This window comes from Mastomys coucha, unplaced genomic scaffold, assembly GCF_008632895.1.
Source record: "Mastomys coucha isolate ucsf_1 unplaced genomic scaffold, UCSF_Mcou_1 pScaffold4, whole genome shotgun sequence".
NCBI classification, from domain to species: Eukaryota; Metazoa; Chordata; class Mammalia; order Rodentia; family Muridae; genus Mastomys; species Mastomys coucha.
Genome location: NW_022196910.1, coordinates 3762498 through 3771380, shown reverse-complemented (window position 1 = coordinate 3771380; position 8883 = coordinate 3762498). Strand labels below are relative to the sequence as shown.

The window sequence follows — 8883 nt, the reverse complement described above, 5'->3', positions numbered from 1 at the left end:
AGACTGGCCTTGATCTTAGAGATCTGCCTGCCTCTGCCTCCCAAGTGCTGGAATTAAAGGTGTGCACCACCACCACCCAGTAAGAAGTAATTCTTTTTTAAAAATACAGTGTCTTGGTCACAATAGCTGTGTGTTAACTGCTAAATCACTGCTAAGTGCAAAAGGTACAACAGACTGTCAATGAAGGTGTTGCTGGTTTAAGAAAGATAGTTCTGCCAGTGAAGGCACTTTGCCACCAAACCTGGCAGTAGGAGTTCAAGTGTATGTGTATTTACCCACAGACATACGACATAAGTAGATCAATTCTTAAAAAGGAAGGGAGTGCTTGGTTGTCACAATGGTGCACCCCTGTCATCTCAGCACTTGAAAAGCTGAGATGGGAACATTGTTGAGTTCAAAGTCACCCTGGGTCGCACAGAAGTACCATGTCTAAATAAATAACAATGGTCTTTTCCCTGATGCTGTGGAGTTGTGAGGAAGTGGAGGCACCGATGCATTCAAGATTCAGCCTCGCTCATAATCTGCCACCATGGCCAAGGAAGTCATTGCTGCTGGAGGTGTAATGGCTGTCAATACTGCTCTACAAAAGTGCTGAATACCTCCCTTATCCATGATGACCTCCTCTGACAAGTACCAAGCCCATCTCTGTGTGCTTGCATCCAGCTGTGATGAGCTGATGATGGATGGAGGAATTTGGTGGAGGCGTTCTGTGTTAAGCACCAAAGCAACCTAATTAAGGTTGCCGAAGACAAGAAACTAGGGGAATGGGTAGGCCTCAAACCTGAGGGAGAGGGGAAGCCAGGTAAGGTGGCTAATTGCAGTTGTGCAATGGTTAAGGACTATGGCAAAGAGTGTGAGGCTAAGGATGTCATTGAAAAGTACTTCAAATGCAAAAAAAAAAAAAAAAAAAAAAAAAGAATATTTTTTGGCTCATTTTCTCAAAAGTAAATAAATAGTAACTATATCCAAGAGTGAGGTACCTCCCTGTGCCTCTTAATCACCTCACCAAGTAAGGATCCTCACAGGAAGCAGGTGAGTGAGCTCAGTCTTCTCAAACCAAAATCAGGGCAGCTCCCAGTGATCCCCATCTCTATCATGACCAAATTCAAGTCAGGTTAAATTCTCTCTTCTCAACCTGCCTCAGATCCCAGGGTAACAGCTCTGAGTTCTGTTTGAAAGCTGGGTATGCTAGAATCAGCACAAGGAAGGGCCAGCTTCCTCAATGGATAATTGGGATCAGGCAAAATGGCTCAGCAGGTAAAGGCTCTTGCCACTAAGCCTGAGGACCTGATGGTCTTCAATTCCTGAGACTCACATGACAGAAGGTCACAACTGACTCCTACAACTTGTTCTCTAACCTCCATATGTGCACCATAATACTTTTGCATGCACACACACATTTTACACACACACACACACACACACACACACACACACACACACACACACGAATAAATGGGCACCAGTAGGATCTGAGGCCTCCAGCCTCCAGCTTTTAGAATCTTCTGCTCCAAATAAGCCAGTTTTTTTTTTTTTTCTACTTAATAGCCCAGGCTGGTGTTGAACTGGAAATCCTTTTGCCAAAGACTCTTGAGCACTGAAGTTAGGCTTTTGCTAACATATGTGGCTTACCCAAGGTTCTGCCGAGTGTCTAAAGGGCTGTAGCCTCAGTGGTTCAAATGATAAAGCTACAAATGAAGAGTGAAAGCCAGGCATGGTAGATGGTCCAAGCTTGTAAGGCCAGGATGGTAGAGGCTGTGGCATAATGATCACAGGTTTGAGACCAGCCTTAGCTATATAGTAAGAGTCAACTTAGGCTACCATGTAAGACCTAGTCTTAGAAAAATAGAAATAGAGTGAGGTGGAGCGCCAGCTCCGGACTGGGCATGATAGTCATAATAATTGTGTTGTCTAGTCTCTTACAGTTAATTTATTAACTGATGGATTTCTTTATTTTGAGACAAGGTCTCACTATGTAGCCTGGAATTTGCTATGTAGATCAGGCTGATCTGAAACTCATATTCAGTTGCCTCTGACTTACCCGTACCAGGGACTAAAGGTATACACTATATAGCCCTGGCTGGCCTCAAATGTACAACGACCCACTTGTCACTTCCTCCTGAGTGTTGAGATTAAAAACCCAGGCCACCATGTCCAACCATTATTTTGAATGTGTATGAGTCTTTGTCTGTATGCATGCATGCTTTGTGTCCATGAAGCCCAGACGAGGACATTAGATCCCTTGGAACTGGAGTCCCTTGGAACAGATGGTTGTGAGCCTTTGTGTGTGTGTGAGGATTTTAAGTCCTCTTCAAGAGCAAGAAGAGCTCCTAAGTGCTAGTTTACAGTTGTGCACTACCATTAACTTGGCGTTCTTTTCGTTTTACTTTTTTTTTTTAAAAAAAATGTTTTTTCATGACAATGTTTTTCTATGTAGCCCCAGCTGTCCTGGAACTCACTCTGTAGATCAGGCTGGCCTTGAACTCAGAGATCCTCCTGCCCTCTGCCTTCTGGGTACTGGGACTAAAAAGGCTCTTGTCACCACTGCCCAACCTGTTTTACATTTTTTAAATTCCTTTGTGGGTCCTGGGGATTGAACTCAGCCTGTCAATTTTGGCACCAAGCACCTTTACCCACTGAGCCATCCTGACTCTCTCTTTTTAAAAATTACATTGATTTATTCATTTTATGTGCATTTGTGTATGGGGGGGCATTGTACAGATGGGATGTCAGTTCATTTCACAAATGAACCATCTTGCCTACCCTCTTTTGGGCTTTTTAAATTACATCCATCCATCTATCTGTCTGTCTGTCTATCTATCTATCTATCTATCTATCTATCTATCTATCTATCTATCTACCTACCTACCTAGAATCTATTCTGTGTGTTCTAGTGCTATATTGCTTGTTGTGAAGTCAGAAGATAGCTTGCAAAAGTTCTTTCTCTCCTTCTACTATGTGTGTCCCAGCAATCAAACTTAAGTCAAACTTGGCAGCCAGCACTTTTGCCAGATGAACTATTTTGCCGGTCCCCATTACTTGGTTTTTTTTCTTATTCCATAGGAACAGTATCACCTGGATCGTGAGAGCTTGGGAGACCAGAAAAATGCCTCCTATTTTGGAAATGAGCCTGCCTAGCCAGAGCCCTCTGTGGTGGCTGGCCATCACTCTCTGGCCTCTTTGTTCCTAAAGAGACATGCTTTTTACTCCGCATATTGATATCAGCCATTTTTCTGATGTAGGTTCTGGGGACCATCTTGGAATTCTGCAGTTCACAGAGCAAGAGGGAGTAGAAGGCTCTGCCAGTGAGTGAAAGAACTCAGATATGGCACCCCTGAGGAGCCACAGTCCTCATGGGGGAGGGGAGGGATGGACTTTTCCCAGGAGTCTGGAAACAGCCACTAGGAAGGTCGGAGAAGGGAATGAGCCAGGCATTGGAGGCCAGTCACTGCTCCCAGACCATCAGAGGCTGTAAGCAGACTGATTGTCAAAGAGAGCCAGGGAGATTTTTTTAGCAGAGGAGAGACATGTCTTGCATTTTGAACAGCTGCCTGTGGTGGCTGGACAGTTCATGCAAGAATGAGCTCGAGGAGACAGAAAAGGACTTTCTCAGACTGCAGGGGGCAGGGAACAGGGATGAGGGACAGAGGACAGGGACAGGGAGTGGAGGGGGGCTGGACACGACCCCTAGGGCCAGGCCTACATACACTATAGGGTCTTTTTCCTTGTAGGTCAGGAGGAGGGGCTCTCAGATCCTAAAGTGGAGGTCTGGGGAGAAAAATCTGTAGGTCGGTTGAGGACTGATACCAGGGTGGTAGGTCCACCAGTGGTTGCTAGGGTGACGGGAGAAAGGTTGATGGTTGACCAGAACGAGATAGCGGTTGTCTGGGTGACTAGAGAGGCCCAGGCAAAGGCTGACCACAGGCTTGGACAGTTGCTGGGATGGTTGCCAGAGTAACCAGAAGGCTCTGCTTTCTGTCCTTTCGTCTATCCCCACCTCCCCACTCCCAGGGCAAAGTGGGTAGAACATGGAAAAGAGATCAAGCCGAAGAAGGGTCTTCTGAAGGAGAGATATATATTCCTTGGGCAGAGTCCTCAGGCCAGCATCACCCTTCCCTAGCCTGAGCTAATCAATAGGGAAGTGAATTTCTTTTGACCCAGGGACCCAGCGTATACATCACTTTGAGCCAGAGTTGAGAGCTATGTTCTCTAAGCCCTTGCCTCCAGCCCACTTTGCATTATTCATTCACTACTTCATTCATTCATTCATTCATTCATTCATTCATTCATCAGTTCATATCACACTAGTTGAACCCCATCAGCCCTGCTCCAGAGAAAGGGCAGAGATGACACAGCTGAACAGGCATGGAGACACAGCAAGAATGTAGTCAGGTCCCAGTGGAATAAGTAACTGGACAGGGACAATGACCTGGTAGGAGGAGAAAAAGGAAGTCTTCCTGGAAAAGGCCATCACAGAGCTGAACTGTGGAGAAAAAAATGTGTTCCACCCTTGGGAGCCTCTGAGCCACACTGATTTATCATTTCCTTGAGACTAGAGGCCAGTGTGTGCTAAGATGGCAGGGGGTTGTAAAGGACTCCGAAATGCTGGCTAGGAGGGGCCTGGATAGATTTGTACATGGAAAATTATTTGGGGGCTAATAAGGGGTCTCAAATGGGGTAGGAGCAGAGACAGAGAGAGGGTGAGGCAGGCTGAACTGGGAGACACAGATGCACAAGGAAGGCACGGAGGCAGATTAAAGACATGTATAATCTAAGAGGTCTGGACTTGGAACAGAGATCTAACAAGATCTCACAGGTTAAAGGACAGAGATAGATGCACTGGGAGTTGGGTGAGGGGGTGGAATATTAAAGCTGGGCCCTAGTATCTAGGAAGAGATAAAGAAGCCAGTCAGGCCAGTGTGCACGTTCCCCAGCAATGGAAATGAGGGCAGGGTGTCAAAAGGAGCCTGGTATAGACTGTGATTTCAAAAGATGTTGAATGATCGAGGGTAAGGACCAAGCAAGCAAACGCCTGTAGAACTCAGAAAGCTGAGGTTCCCACAACATCAAGAAGGAGGAAAATTGGAAGACTGGACAGAGCCTTTCTGAGGGAGGTTAACCAGGGGGTGGCCAGAGGTCTAGGGACCTTTGGAACCTAGTGGCTGGGCATCAGATAGGGAAAGCATCGGGCGTCTCTGACTAGACGTGAGAAAGAGAGGATGTCCACAGAGCCTAGAGACAGGTTTATGGGCAAAGGCTCTTTGATTAAGGGTCAGAGCCAGCTGAAGTGACTCTATAGGGAAGGACCCAAGTCATCTTCTGTCAGTGCTTCCATCTGTCCAGCCTGCCAAAAGCATAAGCTAGGCAAGGGAAGAAAGGAGATGTGCTGGGAGGAGACAGGGCAGGGTGGGCCGTTGTGAGATGAGCGCTGGCTGTGTAAAGGGAGATTCGGCCTGTGGCTGAGGAGGAGGGAAGGATTGATCTTCCAGCTCTTTCTTGTTTGTTTGCTTTCATTACATGTGTGTGGCAAGCCATCATCTTGCCACTCCCTCACTTTTAAAGTTGTCTTTTTAGTTTTCATTTATTTTGTTTAGTGAGATGGGGTCTCTCTTTAAAAAAAAAAAAAGATTTATTTATTTATTATATGTAAGTACACTGTAGCTGTCTTCAGACACACCAGAAGAGGGCGTCAGACAGATCTCATGATGGATGAGGTTATTGCTGGGATTTGAACTCAGGACCTCTGGAATAACAGTAAGTGCTCTTAACCACTGAGCCATCTCTCCAGCCCCCGGGGTCTCTCTATATAGCTACCCCAGAGTACTCGTGAATTTTCTATGTAGCTTAAGGCTGGCCTCAAAAGCACAGCCTTAGCTACCCAAACTTCCACAAGCATACATACAACGCCCGGCTGCTCTAGGCTTTTCTCCTTCTTTCCTTCCTTCCTTCCTTCCTTCCTTTCTTCCTTTCTTCCTTTCTTCCTTCCTTCCTTCCTTCCTCCCTTCCTCCCTCCCTCCCTTCCTTCTTTCTTTCTTCCTTCCTTCCTTCCTTTCTTCCTTCCTTCTTTCCTTCCTTCTTTCCTTCCTTCCTTCCTTCCTTCCTCCCTTCCTCCCTCCCTCCCTTCCTTCCTTCCTTTCTTCCTTCCTTTCTTCTTTTCTTTCTTTCTTTCTTTTTTTTTTTTTTTTTGTATTTTGAGACAAGGTTTCTCTGTATAGTCTTGGCTGTCCTGGAACTCACTCTGTAGACCAGGCTGGCCTTGAACTCAAAGATCTTCTTGCCTCGACCTCTTGAGTGGCTTAATGGCCTGGCTCCTCTAGGCTTTTTAAAGAATAAGTATTTATTTTATTTATATGTATGCCCGAGTTTATGTGCATTTTGTGTGTGCAGGCTTTTAAGAATTGTATCTTTTAGAGGTTGGAGCGATAGCTGTGTGGTTTAGAGCATGTATTGCTCTTTCAGAGGACCTGAGTTTGATTCCCAGAAGCAATGTCAGAGGACTCATAAACTACCTTTAACTCCAGCTCTAGAGAACCTGACATCCTCTTCTAGATCTGTGGGCACCTGCAGACTTGTGAGCACAAAACTGTGAGCACCCATGCACAGTCACATGCACACACAATTAAAATAAATATTTTAAATGTATCTTTTAAACTTTCTTTTACAGTGGTAGGAACTCTAACCAAGAACTGCACAGCTCCTCCAATGAGCTACATACACCTCAGCCCAGAGAAGCAACTCTCTCCCTTCTCTAAAGCAAGAAGAAAGGGTGGAAAGGCTCATGTGCATAAAAGAAGTAGGGGTGACACTCGTTTCTTTGCCAAAACTGCTTCAGCAGTAGTTTAGCTAAACTGAAATGAGCTCCCTCTTCTCCACTTCCCTTTCCACCCCATTTTCTCCCTCCAGATGGCCTACCAGCCACCACTCCTTCTTCTGATCTAATGGGGACTGGGGTGTCTGAATCTAGACAAGGGGCTCTCAGGGAATGGGCTGGTCCTGGTGGTGTGTGTACATTTCAAATCATTCAATTAACAGTTACTAGGACTTGGGGATGGAGGTTAGCTCAGGGGCAACACTTGCCAAGTATACATGTAGCCTTGGGTTCTAGCTCCAGCATGCAGCTACATAAGACCTCTACATTTTACCTCTTGTGCACCGGACTGTATGCTAGTCATTAGGGATCCAGCACTGTGACAGGGAGCCCACAGAGCCCGTAGTCTGATGGGGGGGACCCACACTGGATCATATGGAAGAGCTGGAGCTTTGAGGAGAAAGGCGTTGGCAGGGTTTGGATGGGTGTCCCCTAAGAGACAAGAAGATGGGATTTTTTTTTTTTTCAGAATGATCTGTTTACAAGGTCATCAGATTGTCCTCTCTCACTAAAATTTTCCAGTGTTTCCCACTATACTTGCTGTAGTACTTGCTGTAGAATGGCCTCTTGGAGCTCAGCCTTCTAGTTCCCCTGACCTCTTGTTAATACTCCAGAGCCTCTGCTTCCTACTTCCCACTTCCACAAGGACTGACTATTTACTGTGTCCCCTGTCTGGGGCATCCTTTCTCAGGCTGCTGGCCTCCCCCGGCTCATTTTTCTCTGATTCTTTTTCCTCAGCAAGCCCTTTCGTGACTCCTCTCCACATCATCTCTCCCTTCTTCCTGCCATATTTAACCATCATCTCTCATTTTTTTTTAAAATTATTTATTTATTATATGTAAGTACACTGTAACTGTCTTCAGACAGCTCAGAAGAGGGCATCAGATCTCATTGCGGATAGTTGTAAGCTACCATGTGGTTGCTGGGATTTGAACTCAGGACCTTCAGAAGATCAGTCAGTGCTCTTAACTGCTGAGCCATCTCTCCAGCCCCCCATCATCTCTCAATAGGTCTTGTTTTGTTGTTTTCCCTTTCCATTCTAAGCACTAAGGATTGACCCTTAGGCCTCACATATGTCAGGCAAACCTACTGCTGAATTATATGCCCATATTTATTTATTTAATGTATAGGAGTACACTGTAGCTGTCTTCAGACACACCAGAAGAGGACATCGGACCCCATTACAGATAGTTGTGAGCCACCATGTGGTTGCTGGGAATTGAAGAGCAAGCACTCAGTGCTCTTAAACACTGAGCCATCTCTCCAGCCTGACCTTTGAGTTTTTGAAGCAGGGTCTTATTAAGTTGTCCATTAGCTTCCCCAGTGCTGGGGTTTGGAGTATGCATCATTATGTCTGGCTCCAGTAGTTTTTAATGTCTTATTTTAGTCATTTATTTTTAATGATTTTAATTTTTATGCCTACTTGTCTGTATGTGCACCACATGCATGTAGGTGCCCTTGGATGACAGATTCCCCTGGAACTGGAGTTATAAGCAGTTGTGAGCTACCATGTAGGTGCTAAGAACTGGGTCAGGTCCTCTGCAAGAGGGATGTGTGATAGGAAGTGCTGAGCCATCTCCCCCAGGCTTCCTCTGTCTTTTGTTTTGTGTTTGGAGACAGGGTCTCACTATGCAGCTCTGGCTGTCCTGGAACTCTATGTAGACCAGGCTGGCCTTAAATTCACAGAGATCTGCCTGCTTTTGTCTCCCGAATGCTGGGACTAAGGTGTATACCAGCATGTGGGGCTCCTCTCTGCCCTTTTAAATATATTTATATTTTTGCTTATATTTATAATTGGGGGGAACCAAATACGAAGCCACAGTCATACCAGGCACTGCCACACCACATTTCTAGCTGTTTGTTTGTTTGCTTGGTTGTGTGTGGCTTAGTTTGCTTTTTGTCAACTTTACACAAGCTAGGGTTATCTTGGAAGAGGAAACCTCAATTGAGAAAATGTCTGCCTCCATCAGATTGACCTGTAGGCAAGTCTGGGAGGCTTTTTTTTTTTTTTTTTT

General features: G+C 45.6%; 1 pseudogene; it reads left to right on the top strand.

Moving 5' to 3' along the window:
• Positions 1 to 90: 90 nt before the first annotated feature.
• Positions 91 to 894, top strand: LOC116076496 (annotated as a pseudogene).
• Positions 895 to 8883: the final 7989 nt, after the last annotated feature.